General features: G+C 49.3%; 1 protein-coding gene across 2 annotated transcripts in view; it reads left to right on the forward strand.

The window, feature by feature from the left end:
* The first annotated feature begins 9,271 nt into the window (after window positions 1-9,271).
* The window catches only part of Cgnl1 (cingulin like 1), a 155,425-nt gene continuing 143,519 nt past the window's right edge, over window positions 9,272-21,177 (forward strand). The window contains exon 1 of one of the 2 annotated variants that reach the window (XM_041679566.1): window positions 9,272-9,361. The gene's annotated coding sequence lies outside the window, so the exon portion shown is untranslated. The remainder of the gene's footprint in view (window positions 9,362-21,177) is intronic. The other variant, XM_041679565.1, reaches the window with a different exon arrangement.

The following is a 21,177-nucleotide window of genomic DNA, read 5'->3' on the forward strand; positions in this document are numbered from 1 at the left end:
GATCTTGAACTCGGAGATCTAACTGCCTCTGCATCCAGTGTGCTATAATTACAGGCCTGTGCTACCACACCAGCTTGTTTGGTTTCAAAAGTCAGATGAGGTACGCACACTGTAGAGGCAGAGGCAGGCAGATCCTTGTAAGATAAGCATGGAAGGAAGCCACCCCTGCTAAGCACATGGTATGCCACACTGATCAGGCACATGGACTTTGGAAATGGATCCAGGAAGACCATGATCTGAATCCAAGCTAGGCCATTTTCTCTCTGCGCAACTCTGGACATGTGCTACAACCTTGTCCTTCCAGAGGAGTGACAGCAGTGTTGCCTGGGCAATAGCGGTAAGAACAGGCTGACTGTGTGTGTGGAGAACAGGCTGACTGTGCGTGTGTGGAGAACAGGCTGACTGTGTGTGTGTGTGTGGAGAACATGCTGACTGTGTGTGAAGAACAGGATGACTGTGTGTGTGAAGAACAGGCTGACTGTGTATGGGAGTTCCCCTCTCTGCTACTCCCCAGTGGACTCACTGAGAATAGGAACACTAGGTAACAGGTATCTTGTCTCACTTGTAAGCCTGTTTTCTTCTCTTTTTTTTTTATTGTGTGTGTATGTGTGTGTGTGTATACCATGTGAGTGCAGGAACCTGCAGAGGCCAGAAGAGGGCATCAGGTCCCCTGTTAACTAGGGTTATAGGAGGTTATGAGTCACCATATAGGTGCTGGAGACTAAACCTGGGTCTTCTGGAAAAGCACCCAGTGTTCTTAACCACTGAGTCGTCTCTCCAGCTCCCAGAAAGCTCTTTTCATTTAAACATAATATAAATTACCTTCCCACTTCTTCTGGTCATATATATGTATGTATGTGAACATACACACACTCTGCTGGGGATTTTTTTTCTCTTTCTTTTCCCCTGTGACTGAGACTAAGTATCCTTTTTTCCAGTTGAGGTAAAGTTGGTGTAACACAAAACCCTATTTATACTCAGGTCCAAGGAACTGGTCAGGAATCACATCTGTATTGTTGAGCAGCAGTAGTGTGCGCCATCTCCCAAATTCCTCATCAAAACACAGTGTTCTACACACTCTCCATTTTATTAAGTGCCTCTCAGTCAAAGAGTCACAGCTGAAGCAGAAAAAAATGTGGACGTGGTAACATTATCTTCCCTCTGCCCCTTGCAGGAGGCCACAGAGAAGCTGTTTGGGAAATACTCTTTGCATTGTATCATTCCTTGCCACTCGGAGACAATATTTTAGGGAAACAAAATTTAGAGCAAAAATGAAGTCCTTTGTCCCCTGCTGGCATACAAAACCCTAAACTTGCAACAAGGCAGCTATTTCCTAGCTCTCCGAGCTCACTGAGACTCCATTCCTGCTGTGATGTTCTGTCTTTTGAGCAGGTATATAATTAAAATTGATGGTATGTGATCTGCAGGGTCCCCAGATGGAGATGGCTGGCCAAATTTGGTTTACTATATTATGTTCTTCTAATTCACTGTTGTAGGAGGGGCCATTTTTTTGTTCCCGGCCGCTTAGCCCCAAAATAAACACACAGAAACCATATTGTTTAAATCACTGCTTGGCCCATTAGCTCTAGCTTCTTATTGGCTAACTCTTACATATTAATTCAACCCATTTCTATTAATCTGTGGATCGCCACATGGCTGTGGCTTACCAGCTAAAGTTCCAGTGTCTGTCTCTGGTGGTGATACATGGCTTCTCTCTAACTCTGCCTCCTTTTCCCCAGCATTCTGCTTAGTTTTCCCCACCTAGCTCTGTTCCCCTATAGCTCTGCTATAGGCCCAAAGTAGTTCCTTTATTTATCAATGGTAATCACAGTATCCAGAAGGGAAATCCCACATCACCTCCCCTTTTCTGTTAAAATAAAAAGGAAGGTTTTAACTTTAACATAGTAAAATTACATATAACAAAACAGATATCAAGCAAAAACTACAGTTACAATATTTATATCTACTTTATCTTTCATCATAACTAAGGAAAGCTATAATTATAATTATGTATCTATTTTTCAACTCCATCAAAGACTCCAGGAGGATATAATATTACCTAAGCAAACAGGAAGTACATTATAAGCAACTTACAACACTCTAAAAATGACAGAGACATCTCACTTCCTGGACAGTCACCATTGAGGATCCCATTTCTTATTTGACCCTAGCTTGTGCCAACTTGATGAAACAAAACATAAACAAAACACAGAACCTAACCAGCAGAATCAGGAAGCGGAAAGAGAACAGGAAGTGGGGCCTAAGTATAAAAATCTCAAGATCCTGTGGGTGGGGAGAAGACTCATTGGCTGAGAGCGCTTGCTGCTCTCGAGGGCTCCAGTTTGATTCCGAGCACTCCGTGCAGGCAGCTGACAAACAGCTGTAACTCCAGCTCCAAAGGAATCCAAGAGACCTTTGGCCTCTGTGGTCATTTGCACACAGATACACCTGCACACACACACACACACACACACACACACACACACACACACACACAGAGCCCCGCCTGCATACACATAATTAAAAATAAATAACCAGGCACAGTGGTGTGCACCCTTAATACAAGCTCTTGGTAGGTGACCCCAAGACCCCCTGTTCAGTGGCTCACTTCCTCCAGGAGAAACGCCACCTTCTAAACGGTTTGCAACTTTCCGAAACAGCGCCACCAACCGGGGAGTAAGTGTTCAAACAACGCCTGATGCCTCTTAGATGTGACTGGGGTTGTTGAGCCAGACAACTGCCCATCTGGCAGAAGTTCACTGTAGCTGTGATGTACATCTCTAAAAGAAGGGTGATTTCTTTTGGCTGATGGTTTCAGCCCGTGGTGTGCTGGCCCTGCTGTTCTGTGCTGAGACAGTGTCATGTAGAGGCTGGCAGAGTGGAGATGCTCACCTCGTGGTGGCCAGGAAGCCGAGAGAAATGGGGGAGGGGCTGGGATGAAGTGAAATTTCCAAGACTGCCCCCCTCACGTGACCTACTTGCTCCAGCGGGGTCTGGCCCTGGGGTTGCCACATCCTCCTTTATTAGCACCGTTGTGATTTCATCTGTGGATCGAGCCACTGATGAGGTCACAGACTTTTTGATTCAGTCACAGAAAGCAACAGGACAGCCCTGTATTAGAGATACAGACACTGCATTTGGAGACTGAGCTCTTTGAGGGGACACCTCATACCCAAATCAGAACAGGCTGAGTTTTTAACATCGCTGCTGTCACTGTTACTTCTAAAGACACTCTCATGCCCTGGCTTATTCTCACCACGTTGGCACAAGACCTGACCTTGCATGGTAGAGAAAAGGAAGGTGAAAGTCATTTTCTGTGCCCTTGACTTTTAGACGGGAACCTGGGGCTGTGAAAGACTGGCGTACCAGCGCACAGAGGGCTAGATCTCTGCTCAGTTCTGATGTCGCAGGGCAGGTCTCCCAGGAGGCCGTCGCTGTCCTCACTGGTTGCAAGCTTGAACACACAGAGGGAGATCACATGACCCCAGCCATCCTGAGACTCCTGAGGCTCTGAGGTCCTCTCATCTGTGAGCTTAGGATGGAGGAGAAGGCAGGTGTGGTGTGAGATGAGGAAGGATGGGGTCCTGGAATTGCTCAGCGAAGCTCTGACTCTGTAGATGGTGCTTTCAACCTCTGGCTTCTCCAGTTCTTGGCAGGGATGTGATCTTGGTGAGTGTGTTCTTCTGAGCCTCAGAGCCCTCACCAATGAGGTAGATAAGAACATCTCCATGGTGGGCTGAGGCATAGCTTAGTGCTTGCTGGGTGTGTGCATCCTGGCTTCTGTCCTTACCGCAAAGCAAAACAAAACAGAACAGAGCCGAACAGAACATCTGTTTCCTGGAGTTGTTCAGCAGTTTGGATACTGGATGTGAAGTTCCTTAAACTGCCCAAGAAATCCGAGTTTCCTGCTGTGGTCATGATCCCCACGACCATCACTGTCCTGCTCATTCCGGAGCAGATGGAGTCAGAGCCCTTACACTTCAGGTCTGCAGGGAGAACTTGGACCTGGCCCTGGGTGGACTTGAGGTGGGGAGGGAGAGTGCTTGCCTGGCAAGCTCCAAGTCCTTGGTTCTATTCCCGACGTTCCATAGCACCGGGTGTAATCATGCGTGCCTATAATCCCAGGTGTATTCATGCCACTATAATCCCAGCCCTTGGAAAGTAGAGGCAGGAGGCTCAAAAGTTAAAGGTCACTCTTGGCTACAAAGCAAGATTTAGGCCAGCCTGGGCTACATGAAACCCTGGGCCTGCCTTACGGAAGGCAAATTAAACTCTTCATTATTTTGAGCCTTGCCACTGAATGGCCCAGCTGGCTCCTTTCGCTTTAGACATATTTTAGAAAAGTGTGTTCTAGAAGTTCTTTGCAGTCCTGCTTGAAAGAAGCCACAGGCCAAACCTTAAAACATGTTTACTATGGTTTGGGAGTCTCCACCCACTTACTGCCCAGGTGAATACTCTGCATATACCAGCTTGTTACCAAATAATTCAACCCAAAGAATGGTTCATTAATGTGGCCCAGAGAATACAAAAACATTGTTAACTGCTTTAACTTTTTGTTTTTAATCTTGGAATTTGAGCCATCCTGGCTTTGGTTAAGGCACAGGAAAGTGGACTCAGGTCCTGGTGTGTTAGCGCTGGCACTGGGAGGTGCAGTGGGGTAATGTTTATAGCAAGTGTGGTCTGGAGTGGCCAGGATGGTAACTCTGAAGCTACTGTTTTTAGGTTCATACTTCCTCCAGCTTGCTGAACGTTGACATCCTGCTTTTATTCTCCAGCCTCTAAGGCAGGAAGCCTAGCTTCTAGAAGTACAGGCTCTGTTTGTACCCAACCAACCAACCAACCAGCAAAATGTTCAACCACGCCGAATCCCTTGATGTTCCCAGTCTCTTTTGTTGGTTCTCTTGTACTGTGAGAGCTTGAACTATCAGTACAGGAAATCTGTGTCCCCCGTGGAGCTGGTCCTGCAGAGGCCACACAGAGTCAAACTTTATAGCCAGCCTCCTCTGATTATCTTTCTACTGAGAAATGCCATCCCTCTTAGAGTGATCTGAACTTTTTCAGAAGGATGCCCTACATTTACAGGGAACATGCCTCCGGTAGGATGTGCTCTGGGCAGCCTCACCTCTCTCCTTCCACAGGACATAAACACAGCTGCTTTCCCAAAGTTTCCTAGCACCTATCTCTGTTCTTTAGATCCCGCCTCTCCCATTGTGACCTTCCCAGTAGGGGTCTTTTATTCATTTGTCACAAATACGGAATACCTGCTGTGTTCAGGTGGCTAAATACCCAGGGAAGATCTGCAAGTGTGTATGTGCACCACGTGCATGCAGTTCCCATGGAGACCAGAAGAGGGCATTGGAACTTCTGAAACAAGTAATACATGGTTGTGAGTTGGAACTGAACTTGGATCCTCTGGAAGAGCAGCAAGTGCTCTTACCTGCTGAGCCATCTTTCCAGCCCAACCCTCACACTACTTTTAGGCCAGGATACTTTGGAATGATAGTTCAAAACTTGACTGGTTTTTGTTTTGTTTGGAGACAGTCCTGCTCTATTGCTCAGGCTATCTTTAAACCTGTGCTCAAATGATCATCCTGCCTCAACCTCCTGAGGAACAGAGATTATAGGCATGTGCTGTAAAATTCCTGTTCTCATCCCTTGGATGTGATAATGGGAGGCCTGGCTACACCCCTGTAAATAACCCTCACCTGTGCTCTGTAAGGAAGCCCAATAAACTCAACTGACTCCCCAGAGTCAATCAGCAGAACTGAGCCTCACTTGGCTTGTCATTGGATCCTTAGGAAAAGACATTGTTTGTGTCTCCCTCTGGGAAGGAATTTTAGCAGTAGGGGTGTAGCCCAGAGTGGAGAAAATTATCGTGGAACATCTTACCTTGGGTCACATGGAGATCTTGTAGCCCCCTGAGGTTTTGGCAGCCAATTCTGGGGGCCCCTTAGCATGCTTCTCAGGAGATCTAGTGGGGAGTGCAGGTAGATCCCCACTTCACACAGCCTCAATCCCCTGAGCACACCCTAAAGCTGGCCTTTCCTTGTTCCCTACCTCACTCTTCTTTCTCCCCACTCCTACTTCCTGGCGTCATTTTCTAAATATAACACCCGCTTCCAACCCCTGTCTCAAAGGTTCATTTCCAGGGCAACTCAGACTAAGGCAGCCTCCTGCTTCCAGACACAGACTCCCATCAGACCCATCTTTCTCCCTAGGTGCTTCTTCACAGCTTCCCGGAGTAGACGTTGCCCTACATGCTCCCTGCTACCCCCATTCACTAGGTCTGCAGAGCATAGGCGAGGGATGTGCATTAGCCTGCAGCCTCCTTTCCCTGGCCCTTCCAGCAGGTCACGTTGCTCTTGCTAACCTGGTGTTATCTGAATATTCTGATACTACACATTTCATGCTCACAAAACTTGGAAGAGGAAAGAGGTGATTTTAATCTACGCTTCCTTCTGAATGTTTTGCTTTAGGCAAATTACTGCTACAGACATCCTCCCCCACCAACACACACACATACACCAAGTCCCACAAAATAAATAGATAGCCACTGAAGAAAGATGCTAGGGAAGGCGTGGCTCAGAGTATCAGAGGCATTGCCGGCTTGCACAGGCTTGCCTTCCCTTCAGGCTGGCAGGGTTTGAGTGTCTGTAGTAAGAGCAGAGGTGTGCAGGGCTGCTTCTTTGTGAGCCCATCCTGATTCTGCCTCCCTCCTTGCCTCCCCACCCACTCTCCTTATTTTGGTTATCATCAGACTACCTGTTGGGAAAGAGGTGGGCACGCTGGATAATTGCTTTCTCCATCAAATGTTTGCTGAGCGGGTACTTTCTGCAGATGCTCTCAGCGGTCTAGGTAGGAATAGATGAGCGGCAAATGGTCCAGCCTCCGACTCGCCCTAGTTTCCCTCAGAGTCACCGGGTTCCCGGACACCTCTCACTATCCCCCTTTTCTTCCTTGGGTGAGCCTTCCATTTCCTGGCCCTGAGTGAGGGCACTTCACCCTCCTTTCCTAGTACCTAGTTCATACGTTGTGTCCCTCCCCCACCCTAGCCACCAGCCTGCCGGTCGGTCATGAATTTCCCATGAAAGTTCTACAAAACATTCAGCAGCTCTCGCAGAAACACCCTCCCCAGCTGGGGAGACTATTCAGCGGCTAAGCACTTTCTTCAAGCTGGTGTGGAGGTGCACACTTTGAATCCCAGCATGGGGGAGGCAGAGGCAGGTGGATCTCTGAGTTTGAGCCTGGTGTATAGAGTGAGTACCAGGACAGAGAACCCTGTCTCGAAAAACCAATGAATACATAAATAATCAATCGCTTGCTGATTTTTCAGAGGGCTAGGGTTCAGATCCAAAGCACCCACATCAGATGCTCAACCAACTGTAACTCCAGCCCCAGGGAACCCAGCATCTTCTTCTGGCCCCTATGGACACTGCACATGCATGATATACATACATATATTCAGGCACATACATACAAACATAAAATAAATACATCTTTTAAGAAACCTATCTCCATGTCCTTATTTCTGTTTCTGGAGCTACCTCAGGACACATATCTGGCCACCAATTTGAGAAGCTCTTTGGGAAGGTCTTTCACCACACAGCTTCCGGCTGTAGCCTTCCTCCTGGCTGGGCTGGTCACCATACTGCAGGGTTCTGCCAATCCTGGCGTTTAGCCCCATGTAGGTGCAGTTTCCATTGCAGGCATTTTGAGGTGTCTGCGGCGTGATTAACCCGCGTCCCTGCCTGTGCTATCTGATGCCTTTCCCACCATCCGGCACAGCCTCCCTTGCTAATGTGCCTAATTCCAGGTTCCAGATGTACCCCAAACCCAGAGGCCTTCGCTCAGGCAAACAGCCCCGCCCAGGAACGCTGTCTATGCAGTTTTGTCCCGTACGAAGTCCAGACTCGAGAGCTAAGCTATTAATTTTTTGACAAAAATCACAAAACGCTTAATCTTCTAAGCAGGGTTACTACTTTCTTTTGGGGGAGGGGCAGGAAGCCTGCATTCATAACCATTCTTGGCTGTAGTTGACTACTGGTGGAGCCTGCCTACTAGACCCACTGTTTTTGAGAAGTAAATTCAAAGGGCTCCAGGGAGGATGGCTGCCTCCTTTGTGTTCTTTTTAAAAATCAATTGAAAATATTTGTGTTAGCCGGGCGGTGGTGGCGCACGCCTTTAATCCCGGCACTCGGGAGGCAGAGGCAGGCGGATCTCTGTGAGTTCGAGGCCAGCCTGGTCTACAAGAGCTAGTTCCAGGACAGGAACCAAAAGCTACGGAGAAACCCTGTCTCGAAAAAAAAAAAAAAAAGAAAATATTTGTGTTGTTTTGCCTGCATGTACGGCTGAGCTCTGCACATCTGCAGTACCCGAGGAGGCCAGAAGAGGGCACTAGATCCATTGGGACTGGAGTTACAGAGGTTTGTGAGCCACCACGTGGGTGCTGGGAATTGAACTGGAACTTCTGCTAGAGCTGCAAGTTCTCCTAACTGCTGAGCCATCTCTCCAGCCCTGTAAATACGAGCACTTTTAATCACTATGTATTTCCCCTTCTGCCATGTGTTTTTCCTACAAGAATTGCTGTTACCTTTTGGAATCTTTTCACGTCGCTATTTTGAGGGACTGAATGTTTTGAGCGTTGGTTTTATTCAGCAGGTCAGCAAACATTTACTTATTAAAATAGTGTAGGCCACGTGACATTTCTGCAGTCCTTTCTTCCGTGGAGTGGGTGACCTGTTCACTTTACAATGGAGGAAACAGGCTTGGAAACGACAAGCTTCACCCTGACTGTCGCAGTTGTCAATGTAAAGTCACTTTCCCTGGGACCGGACTAAATTAGGACCTGAGATCTGTTTTCTAATGCCAGTTCTGCCACCAGCAGCTGGGTGACCTTAGAGACGGGCCCAGCTCTAGCTTATTGGAGTCACTCCCGTGCTTTTCCATCAGTGTGATTTGCTCCCAGGTGAAGAGAACAAGGCTGCGTGGAAGGGTGGGGGAAGCGTATCTGGGATGGTGTGGGACTGCGAAATAGGGAAGGCTTCCTGGAGGGGTACACAGGAGCGCGGAGAGAGGAGAGAGGGAGGCTGCAGGGAAGGGAAGAGGTGCTGGGGAGGGTGCAGATGGAGCAGAGTGGCAGGGAGCGCCCCGGCTTGCCTGCTAGGGCCCTCAGTCCTGGGTTCGCCTGGGTCCCGGGTCCCTGGGAGGGTCCGGACGCAGACCCGCCTGCTCCTCCTCCTGGGAGGGCGGGCGGCTGCAGGACGGGGCGGGGCTGGCGCGGCCTCCAGGCGACTCCTGCGGCCGCGGCTCTCCGGCCCGGGTCTGCGGGCTGCAGCGGAGCGGGACCCGGGAGGCGGAGGCGGTAAGTGAGCTCGGAGCCGGGGCGGGAAGGGTGTGCGCGGGCCGCCGGAGCCCAGGTGCTGCCCCGGACGGCGAGGGGCTCGGGCTCCTGCAGGTTTGCGCAGTGCTCAGCCTAAGCGTTGGTTGCCGGATCCCGGCGTGGCCGCCGCAGTGCCGGGGCTGGAGGTGTGCTCCTGTCTCCTACCCGGCTCACTGCACTCTAGTCGCACCGAACAGTTGGTGGCGAACCTGTGCTGGGCTCTAGTGACAGCTGCGGGCGATCCACACAGAGCATCGCACTCCTCGTCCTTCCTGGCAGGGTTTAATCTCAGCGTGCTCTTTAAGACCGTTTCTTAAACCGAACAGGCTGGTGGTCGCTCCTCTGTCCTGGTCCGCGAGCCACTGCATGGTCCAGGCAGGTCACCCCGAAAGCCCTTACTTTTTTTTTTTTTCTGTCTTTTGAGGGACTTTTCCAAGTTGCATCAGCGTTTGGCTTCTAGACAGGTGCCTGGCTGTGGTGTTGGGCAGAGAATTTGTAAAAGAACTTTGTGTATTTTCTACTTGCGTGCCCCTTCACCCCAAGAGCCCTCCAACACCGAGTACCCCGCTCAAAATACGGTGGGAGCTCTTAAGGTGACCTGGAGGCTACACACCTGGTGAGATTTAAAAACAAAACTAAACAAAAGACCCTCACCTTCGTACCCCCTGACTACATCCCGATACCAGGGGTCTGGGGTGCGCCGGTGGGAACATTTAAAACGTGCCCCCCTCCCCCGCCCCGTGGCTCTATCTGGTTGCTGCTGGGTTAGAAACCGGGAAACGCAGAGCGCTCTCTTGGGGAGAACCATCTGCATGCGGCGCTCAGGCTCCTTAACTACCTCTCCACCAGGGGGGCCCGTGGATGCCCCGTGCCAACCTTAGACCGCAGGTGGTGCCTTTAAAAAAAAAGGGGGGAAAGTTCCCTTTGTTCCTAACTCTGTTTACAGTAAATATTTCCAGAGGCACTTTCGACCTAGGAGGTTGAAGTGTGGTGCGTTAAAATTTCAAGTCCTTGCCAGAGTCAAGGTTATAACACAGGCTTGTCCTACTAGGGAAAACCAAGTGGTTTGTAGAGGATCTCAGATGAAAAGCAGAGGAGAATACTTAGGATTTGGTGAGCTGTAGTAGACCCCTCCTTACCGGAACGCTCGCGCGCGCGCACGCACGCACACACACACACACACACACACGCCACACACCACAATCCAGCGCAGCGCGCGTTGAAATATTGGCGTTTGCATAAACAAGAGTTTTCCCCGAAGTTGGCGAGATCCTGAAGGGCACTTGTGTCCACGTGTGTGCATTTGTGAGTTAGTTATTTTGATGTGTGCTCCGGTCCTCAGGAGCAACCGTGTGTCTCCTTGTTAGAATAATATCGGAGTTAGTGAATTAGCGCTTCCAGTAACATGGCAAAACCGAGGTATCAAACATCTGTCAGGATGTTTGAAAAATGATAGGACAAAGGAAACGCTGAGTCTATGTTAGAATCTAGTGATTTGGGTCACATATGTTTTATCAACATGGTTGTCCCTAGGTTAACACTCTCTGGTATTCTAAGCTAAGTATTCCAGTGACTCTCTCTCTGGTGTTACAATGTGGCCACAAATCAGGTTTTGCCTTCTGGCTCTGTGTGTTGTCTTTTTAGTAGTAAAATGAAGTCCCTTTAAGAATGCCCTGGGGAGGGTGTTTGTGTTTGCTTCTGGCTTCCCACATGAGTCAGAGGATGTCGACTTTGAACAATAAAAAATGCTAGTGTCTTGCCCCATTGGTCTGTTCCCCTTTCCTTCCCTCCTCCCTGTCCTGTTGCTGTGCTCAGCTGCTAGAAGTGTGACCACTGGGGAGTGTCACCTGGCTCAGGAGTAGAGGTTATGGAGTGCTTGGGGGAACAGAACCATACAGAAAGTATGCTCCCATGAGCGTTTGTGTGTGCGTGCGTGCATGCATAAGCATGTACCAGCGCATCAAAATGACTGGTTGTAAACTCCTTTCCAACTGGAGACCAAGGTTTACCTAAAGATGCTGTCATACTCTTGGTATCTGAAAAGCTGTGCCTGAATAGCAGTTACCTGCACGATGAGACTGGATAGTGGCAGTTGCCTGTGAGACGGGGCGTGCAGGCTGGCCCCACCCTGTGTGTAGCTCAGTGTGGCCAGAGGCAGGTTTATTACAACACTTGCCACTCTGGGGTAGCAGTTGTAGTGTTCTGACCTGAACAGAAGGAAGCAAGTGAAGAAAAATGGGATGAGTGGGTGGGGTACTTTCATCCAGGGGAAGGGGTGCAGCTTCCAGAAGAGGCCTGTGGTCTGTCCTGAGAGCTGTGATGGCTGTTATAACCAGCCACTTAGAATAATGACTTCATTTTGTGTGTGTGTGTGTGTGTCTTAAGTTACTTTCTCATGATGATGGAGTGAGGAATGATGGAATTTAAAGTGTTTCTTAGCTTTCCCTCTGAAACTTTATCTAAAAGATGCTGCTAACCTTTTCAAAAGGCCCAGCTGAGTGATCTCTCCCTCCCTCCCTTCCATCCTCCCTCCCTTCCATCCTCCCTCCCTTCCATCCTCCCTCCTTCCTCCCTTTCTTTGGCCCTGGTGCTAAAGGGCAAAGATATATATATATATATGAGAAGCTGGCTCCCAAGGAGAAAAATAAAGTTCAAGAGGATGGAAAACTGGGTGACACCCAAGCACATACATTCTTCTGTCATTTGGCATCGTTTTTAAGAGGAAACAAGTTAAGACATGAGAACCCAGAAAGGGGGGGCAGGGGTGGGGAGAGGAGAGGTGCTGATGGGGGTGGCACCAAGGCTGAGTGGTCTTCGGGAAGTGGGAAGCTTGTTGGGATGTTCAGCCAAATGTCCCCACTGGGGCTGCTAAGATGGCTCAGCTGGCAAAGGGGCTTGCTGCCAAGCCTGATGCCCTGAGCTGATGCCTGGAGCCTGCATGGTGGAAGGAGAGACCCGATCCCTAGATCCCTACATGTTGTTTTCTGACCTTGCCCATCACAAGCTCCATTACTTTGTTCTTCATGTCCTGCCTTCCTGCTTTCCAAGCCGATGTTCTCAACTTTTTTTTTTTTGAGAGGTAGGGTGTGGGGGGGGTAGGAGTTGGGTCTTTCTGTGTAGCCTAGGCTCCCCTCTGACTGAGATAGACCCTGTCCTGCCTTAGCCTCCCAAGTGCTGGGATTTACTGCCTAGCCACATGGGAGGCGGCTGTTTTTATTTCTTCCTTTGGTTACTCATTGAGCAACCTTTTAAAAAAGCCACTGCTGCGGGCAGAGCTCTGTCCCACCTGCCAAGTTCTTGGTCAGCAGGATACAGTCCTTGCATTACGGAGCCTGAGTTCGGGTAGTGGGATCTGCAGACTGGGTTACAGTGAACTGGGTTCTCTGTAGGGCAGTAGCCTCGCCTGGCTTGATTCCCCTGCAGTTCATGGATATGGAAGTAATAAGAAACATTTTCTGAGGTTCAAGGTCCAGCTTGTTTCATTGGGACTCTGCACCAGATTTGAACTGAGTGAGTTGTGGGACTGGAGGAGGGGGAGGGGCATGGGGCAGGTATCCATCACTCAGGAGGAAAGAAAGAGGATGCTGGGTTCTGGTGGATACATTGTGCTGGTGGGTTTCTAGGGGGCTGGAAAACTTGTGTGAACAGAACAGCCTATCTGGCCGTTGGTGGCTGGTAATGGAAGTTTAGTGGCCTTGAATCAGTGACAGTGTGGGTAGAATCAAAGCCTCAGCTTCTCAGGGTGGAGCCTGCCTCTGAACTCAACCCTCCTCCCATATGGCTGCTTTAAGACAGGGCTCCTGAGATGGTTGTGAGCTGCATGTAGCTCACTCCTGTCTTCCAAGTAGTGCTTCATAGGCTCCCGAGCTCTCAGTTACCGGAATAATCACGAAGGCCAGGCCTATCAGCAAGAGTTACTATGCACAGGCTTGTTATCCGAGCCATTCGGGAGGCTGCTGGGCTGAGATCAAGGCCAGGTTGGGAAACTTAAACCCTGTCTCTAAACTACAGCAAAAATATGTTTTTGTTTTTGCATCCAGACTACTTTCAAGCTTACTAGGTTGCTAGGATGACCTTGAACTTACTGGCTGAACCTCCCAAATCCTGGGTTTATAAGCAGACACTACTATGCCCCTTTATGCGGTGCTGGTAATTGAACCCAGAGCTTCATGTATGCCAGGCGAGCCCTACCAACTAAAGCATTCCCCAGCCCAGTACTATTTGTTCATTGATCATATCCAAGTGCCAGGTTGCCACTCAGCACTTCTTGTCCTCTGCTCTGAACCCTGACATCCCTAGAGACTCCAGGCGTGGGGTCACTCACAGTGCCTGTGCTGTGGCTGAGGGAGGTTCGCAAGTGCTGGGGCCTCACTACAGAGCTCAGTTCCTTGCAAGGTGCTCCCTTAAATAGAGCTGATTAAGACAGGGTGTTTTCAGGGGCTCGGGGGACAGCTTAATGGTTGAGGATTACTTACTGTTCTTGAAGAGGACCTGGGTTGGAGTCCTAGCATCCACACACCAGCTCACAACCGTCTGGAACTCCAGTTCCAGGGAATCTGATGCAGTCTTCTGGTTTCTGTGGGCACTGCACCCATGAGGGGCACACATGAGGTGTACGTACCGTCGCACAAACAAAATACTCATGCACATAAAAATAAGTGTATCTTTTAAAAAAGACATCGTGTTCTTAGTACCACCCTCTCCCCGCCCCCCCCCCCCCTCCACCATGGCACAGTCCCCCTGAGTTTGGATGGATTTATTGATTTCCCTCCTGGAAGATGTAAACGTCTCAAAGACCAGGGTGTTCTTGCCGTCCAGGCGATTTTCACAGCGTCCTTTTCTTGTTTTAGAGGAGCTGGCTGATGCGGCTGTTTGGGAAGGCTCTGAATGCCCAGTCTGGGTGAGGGAAGCGCTGTCCCTGCATTGCTTCAAGCTTTGCAAACCTCTGGGTTCTGGAAGTCATTGGTTATGGAGCGAGAGTAAAACAGAAACTTGAAGTCTGGGCTTTCTGGGGTGCAGGGAAGGTCCGCAGCCCGAGTCTCGGTTGCGTGATGCCTAAGGTCTGGGCTTTCTGGGGTGCAGGGAAGGTCCGCAGCCCGAGTCTCGGTTGCGTGATGCATACAACCTAAACAGAATTCGACCGCCCTGTAATTACCTTGAGCTCTTAAATTTGCAGGTAGTCGGGGCTTCCGGCCCGACAGAACTGTCGTTACCGCTGAGCCCAGAACAGATGTGAAGATGAGTGGCCGGCACTACTGTGGGCAGTACCACAGGCACACACAGAATTCCCACTCGGAAAGACTTAGAGAGCCAACAGGGAGTTAAGTACTCAGGATTACAACACAGGGCATAGTCTTTGAACTTGGAGTAGGCTGCCCATGCCTGGCTGTGTCTTTGTTTATAGGATGGAGTTTGTTCCCTGCTGTCCAATCTGAAAAGTTTTTGTGCCCCAATAGACCTCTCCACCGACGCAATAATCCAAATCAGACCAAATTAAACCGAATTAGAGAAAGCCCAGGTTTAATGGATACCAACATTCCCGGGTAGCCTTCCAGTCCCCCAGGAAGGAGACCGGGAAGGAAGACCGGAAAACCACGTGTTTGTTCTCTGGAGTGCTGTTTAAATACCCTGTGGGAGTGGTCTTGAGCATCTCTGGGGAGGTGTCATCCTTTGGCAGGCTTTCTTGGAGGTGGGGTCTGGACTGAGGCAACTTCCAGGGGAGGGGGCTTGAGCTGGAACTTCCACCCAAACACAACCACAGTGATTTTGCTTACCTTAGGTAAAGTACTGATGGTTCAGGGCATTATTTTGTAGTTTTTTGTTATCTGTAAGACCAATACTGTTGTTATTGTGACAGGTTCTCATGTAGCTCAGGCTCCCTCAGATTCACTATGTAGCAGAATATATCTTTGAATTTCTCATCCTCCTGCCTCTACTTCCCAGGTGCTGGGACTACAGATGGATATGCATCACCATGCCTGGTTTATGCTGTGTTGGCAGGTGGAGCCCCTGCATGTTAGAGACCCCTCACCAACAGAGCCCAACTCCCTAGCCCTATTGCTAGCTTTTAGAAGGAGGCTGAGAAAGTTTGTTGTAAAGGTTTGATTCTCTGCAGTGTTTGCTCGTGAGACCTTTATGCTCCTTCAGAACCACACAGCTGCAGCTGGAAAGTGGAGGGTAGGGAGACTGACTCAGAGCTGTTGAAGGCTGAGAGTTAGAGGAGCTGGACTGGAGAAATAGCTCAGTGGTTGAGAGCACTTGCTGCCCTTACAGAGAACCCAGGTTCAGTTCCCAGCACCCACATGGTAGCTCACAACCATCCACAGCTCCAGTTCCAGCGGATCCAGTGCCTTGCTCTAACATTCAAGGGTAACAGGCACATGTGATACACAGACATACATGTAGGTAAAGTACTCATACATGTAAAATAAAGTAAATGAATTGGGTGGGGGATACTTACTTGGGGACCATAGGGTGACACTGACCCAACTTCTGATCTCCTTTGTTTATGAATTTTTGGTTTAGGACGTAGATATTTTTGTCTAGGATGTGTCCAGACCAGTTTACTCCTAAACTTTCCTGGGTAAGCTTTGGGAAGTGGGGAGGTGAGGGAGAGTTGGGGCTGGGCTATTAGACTTCCCTTTTAGCTTATTATGTAGGATTGGCCTTCTCAAGGCATGGCTACCTCTCCCTGAAGGAGAGTCACGGTTTCTGGGTGTGAGGCAGCAGGGTAGGATATGAGAGAAAGAGAGAGAGAGGATGAGAGAGAGAAGGAGAACGGCACAAGTTCCTTCCTTCCGTCCTTCCTTTTTTCTTTCTTTCCATCTTTTCTTTTCTTTTTTTTTTTTTAAGACAGGGTTTCTCTGTGTAACAGCTCTTGCTCTGTAGACCAGGCTGGCCTTGAACTCATAGAGATCCACCTGTCTGTGCCTTCTGAGTGCTAGGATTAAAGGCACGTGCCACCACCGCCCGATCAGATTTTTTTTTTTTTTTAACGTACTCTTAATCAAGAGTTGCTTAAATCTTAGGGTGTGGGCCCTCATTTACTATGGGCTAAAAGCTTGCTGGTCTTGAGTAGTTGCTTTGAAAGCCTCTTTGTCAGTCATCAGGAGTGTGGTTCTGGCTGAGTCTTCATCTGACGTTTGCTTCTCCATCTGTAACGTGGGGCTCTGAGCCTACTTCTCCTCGCTAGGCAGAAGCAGGCACAGTGAGTGGCGCAGAGTCCAGGCAGCCGCTGGAGGTCAGTGATGCTGACCTCAGTTCTGAGGACAATTGGTTGTAGAGAACGGTGGGGCTGAGCCTTGCTCCTTTGAGGTGTTAGCTCAATTTACCATCTCTGGTCAAAGGGAGTTTCTAGTAATTGATAGAGTTCCCTGCTTTCCAAAGTAGAATTTCACTTTTTATTGGTTGTTTCTGGTTGGCTGGCAGGTGTTCCCAACTGGGAATAGCCAATTTACTCTCTACTAAGCCCTCTTTAACTTCATTTGTAATTGTTTGCACTATTTACATCTAAATAACCCTGCTTTTAGCAGTGAAACCCCTTAACCTCCAGATAGTTAGACACAGCCCTGGAGGAAGTCACCAGGTGGAGTGGCCTGGAACTGGCTACCAGCATTAAAAGCTTTCTCTCTCTCTCTCTCTCTCCCTCTCTCCCTCCCTCCCTCCCTCTCTCTCTCTCTCTCTCTCTCTCTCTCTCTCTCTCTCTCTATCCCCAGCTTGTCTCATTTTGCTGGTTAGTTTTAAATGTCAAATTGACACAACTTAGACTCACCTGAGAAGTGAGCATCCACGAGTAATTATCTAGATCAAATTCGCCTGTTAGGGGGCTGGAGAGATGGCTCAGTGGTTAAGAGCATTGCCTGCTCTTCCAAAGGTCCTGAGTTCAATTCCCAGCAACCACATGGTGGCTCACAACCATCTATAATGAGGTCTGGTGCCCTCTTCTGGCCAGCAGACATACACACAGACAGAATATTGTATACATAATAAATAAATAAATAAATAAATAAATAAATATTTAAAAAAAAATTCGCCTGTTGGGGATTGTTTTGCTTCTTCGCGATCGTAGAAGACCCAGCCCATTGTGGGCTGCACCATTCTCTAGGCAGGGGGTCCTAACTGTGTTAGAGCAGTGAGAGCAAGCAAGGATTCCCACGTTTATTTTTTTCTCACCTCTTGACTATGGATGTGATGCTGTGGGTTCCTGCCTCGACGTACCCACCATATGGACTAGAACCTAGTGTGGTGAGCCGAATTATTATTATTATTATTATTATTATTATTATTATTATTATTATTGTTGTTGTTGTTGTGCTGGCGATTAAACCGAGAGCCCTTACACATGCTATATAAGCACTCTGTTAGCGAGCCAAACTCCCAGCCAACGGGCACCCCTGTCTGCAGGTGTTTTGGAAGCTGTACTTCATGCATGAGCACGTACGTGCATCCGAAGGCAATGCCAGGTGGCGAGGCAGCAGCTGAAGAGTACCTGGGTCTCATTCTGGGTGGTAAGTCTGTTGTTCTGCCAGCAAACATGCGCAGACGACTGTGGATCTGCAGGCAGTGCAGTCCGGGGGTCGGAAGTGTGAAGAGGGCAGTAAGTTGCTTGACTAACAGTGTCACCTGTGGCTATCCCTGGCTTTGTTGTGTGACCTCTTGTGCCTCAGTTTCCTCATTCGTGAAAATGGTGACTCCTACCTGAAGATTGGTATGAGGGTTAAGTCACCCTGGGGAAGAACAGAGTGAAGAGCCTGGCTCGGTAACTGAGTTGGTAGTAGACCATCCATTTTACTCTGGTCTGAGGTGTGTGTATTATATTGGTATTCAGGAAAGGGAGGGACTGCTTCTGGTTTGGGAGTGTTCGCCTGAAAGTGTGCATGTGTACTGTGTGTGTGCAGTACCTGTGGAAACCAGAAGACGGAGTCTGATTTCCTGGATCTGGCATTACAGATAGTTGTAACAGGCCCTGTGGCTTCTGGGAACTGACCCTGGGTGCTCTGCAAGAGCAGCTGGTGCTTGGAACCAACGGAGCCATCTCTCTAGTCCCTGGGAGGTGGTTTTTGTTGTTGTTTTGTTTTGTTTTTTAATTTTAATTTTTTGGTTGGTTTATTTGGTAAAATACAGTGTGAAAATTGCATTTCAGTGGGATGGAGTGCATTCACAGTTTACTATCTGATTCTGAGACTTTCCATGTCCCCAAACAGAAACCTGTATTACCTTTTTCCTGCCACCCTGTGCCCCCGGGTCTTCTCTCTGCCTCTATAGAAATGCTTATTCTGGATGCTTATTCCGTATATCTCTCAGCTGCGGTGTATTTCCTGCAGTTCCTTGCCTTCTGCGTCTGGAGCCTTTACTGACACAGGGGTCAAAGCTCCTTTTGGGGATAGGGGTGAGCATTGGGGGTGGACAAAGCTTCACCACATAGCCCTGACTGGCTCACTATGTAGACGAAGCTTGCCTCTGTACCCCAAGAGCTGGGATTAAAGGCCTCCTGGCCCTCTTTCCCAGTGTCTTTGTGGAGTGTCCTTATCTGTTTTATCAGACCTGTTTTTCTCCAGTCACGTCCTGTTTCGAGGTTTAAAGTGCCCATCTTTAATCATCTCTTTGGATCCCCTTTGGCTATCAGCCTTAAATTTCCCACTTTTCCCACCCCATGCTTCCAGTGACCCTTGACATACTCTTGCTAGGCTCCTGACGTGCCCAGGAATAGGTTTCCTTGGGTGTTTTATTTCTGCTGGAGATCACACTGCAGGAACACACATGGGGACCCTGCCCCCCGTTGTGCTTAATTTCCCGTGACAGCATGGCAGGTTTTCCAAACAAGTGTCTGGGAGACACCCGCCAGGCCCCCTTTATTCCTCACTTTAAAAGCTTTCCGCCAGAAGTGGCCCTCAATGAAGTCATTTAATAGAAACCTCCCTTCGTTTTAAAGCATCGGGACGTGTTTACACTGCATGCCACCGAGGGCTTCTAAATGAGGAGCTGCAGAGTGAGGGATCCTTAACCTGTGCCTTTAATAATATCCTTTGCTTTCGACTTTAGGCAGAGGCCTGCCAGATTTGTAGTTTTGTCTTTGACCCAGACCTGAGGCCGGGAGGTGGGGGGCTGGGAAGTGTGTGTGTGTGTGTGGTGTCCTGGGGGGCTGGGAATGTGTGTGTGTGGTGGGTAGAGGTTGCAACAGCCTCTGGTAGAGGATTTCTGCCTTGGAGAAGCCTGAAACTACATAGAACTGTAAGGCTAGCTCTCTGGAGAGACTGTATGGAGCCGGAAGCTTACCTAGGAAGGGCGGCTGTCCCCTTTCCCTCAGCCACCCCCTTTTGAGTCACAGGGTGAGGGCTTCAACTGAATGAAGTTTTAAAAGGCAGTCAGGAGAGCAGGTCAGCTCTGGGAGTCTGGGCTTTGGGCCCTTGCCTGGCTGCTGGGGCTGTGAAAACTGGGGAGGCTGTCTTTTGCTTTGGTTCAGGAGAGGTGAGCGAGACACAGCAGGCTGCTGACTGCTTCACGTTCACCAGCACTTGAGACTATCCCGGGGAGGGGATGCTGGGGGGCGGAGGGGAGCCAGGCTCTCAAGCACCATGTGCTGCAGCCTAACTTTTTTTTTTTTTTTTTTTTTTTGCTGGTGTTGTCTGGACACCCTTCTGGTGGTGGGCCAGGATGGGAGTGCTGGAGAACCCCAGGGAGTCTTCACAGGCTGCGGGTGGAGGGGGGAGGGGAGCGGCGGAGGTCCAGCCAGGCAGAGCTGGCTCTGCACTGCCCAGGACTGAGTCCTGGTGTCCCCTCCCCACCATTCTGAGGCCTGTGTGCAATGTACTTACAGACATTTGGAGATGGGGCCGGGAGAAACTTTTCTTTGCTTCCCTACCTGGTGGGCTTGTGACGTCTGTAGGACATGGTGGGGGTCACATCTGGCTTCTGGAGGAAACATGGGAAAACTATGCTTGATCTGTCTGTTAAGTTTCCAACACCCTGAGGACTGTGAACTTTGCCCAGGCCTTGTTCAAAGGGCTTCAAGGCTCTTCAGTGCGTGAGCCTCCCAGCTCTCTGAGTGGAAACAGACACTGGGAGGGAACAGGCCTGTTCTCACAAATTGTCCTTTAGAGAATGGCAGAGAGAAAATGTCCTTCCCGTTCACTCGTTAAACACAGACGTTGGAGCTGGACTATGGGGTTTTTTTCTCCCCGTCTGAGACAAGGTTTTACTGTATAGCAGCCCTGGCTGTCCTGGAATTCACTCTGTGGACCAGGCTGGCCTTGAATGAACTCAGAGCTTCACCTGCCTCTGCCTCCTGAGTGCTGGGATTAAGGGTTTGCACCACCGCCCTGTTTAGGGTTTTTTTTTTTTTTTAAAAATGCTTTATATTTAACACGTGGGCATTACTTGAGGGAATTCAGCTGTACTTTTAAGTATTGCCATGGCATTTTTCCACTGTACCTAGGTAACCAAGTTTGGGATGAGTAAGGTGAGGGAGGGGATCTTAAGGAGAGGCAAGAGAAGATCCTGGCTAGGACAGTCAGAAACTTGCCCTCGTGCAGGACAGGAGTGCCTTTAGCTGTGTCTGGTTAATGTAAAAGGGGAAAAGCCTAGCCGTGAAATAAGTTTGTCTTGTTTTTTTTTTTTTTAAACCTCCCCCAGTACCTGGCTGGCCCAGAGTGAGACACATTTGAAGAATGAACGGATGTTGAGGTCAAGACCCAAAGCAAACTTTATGAAGTGTCCAGCCCAACCTGCCAGCTCAGCTCAGCAAGAAAATAGGGCCTGCTGGAAATCTATCTCGCCGATAAAACTCAGTTGTCATTTCT

Source organism: Microtus oregoni, unplaced genomic scaffold (genome assembly GCF_018167655.1).
Source record: "Microtus oregoni isolate MIOR12 unplaced genomic scaffold, Mior012 000032F_ref0000030, whole genome shotgun sequence".
NCBI lineage: Eukaryota > Metazoa > Chordata > Mammalia > Rodentia > Cricetidae > Microtus > Microtus oregoni.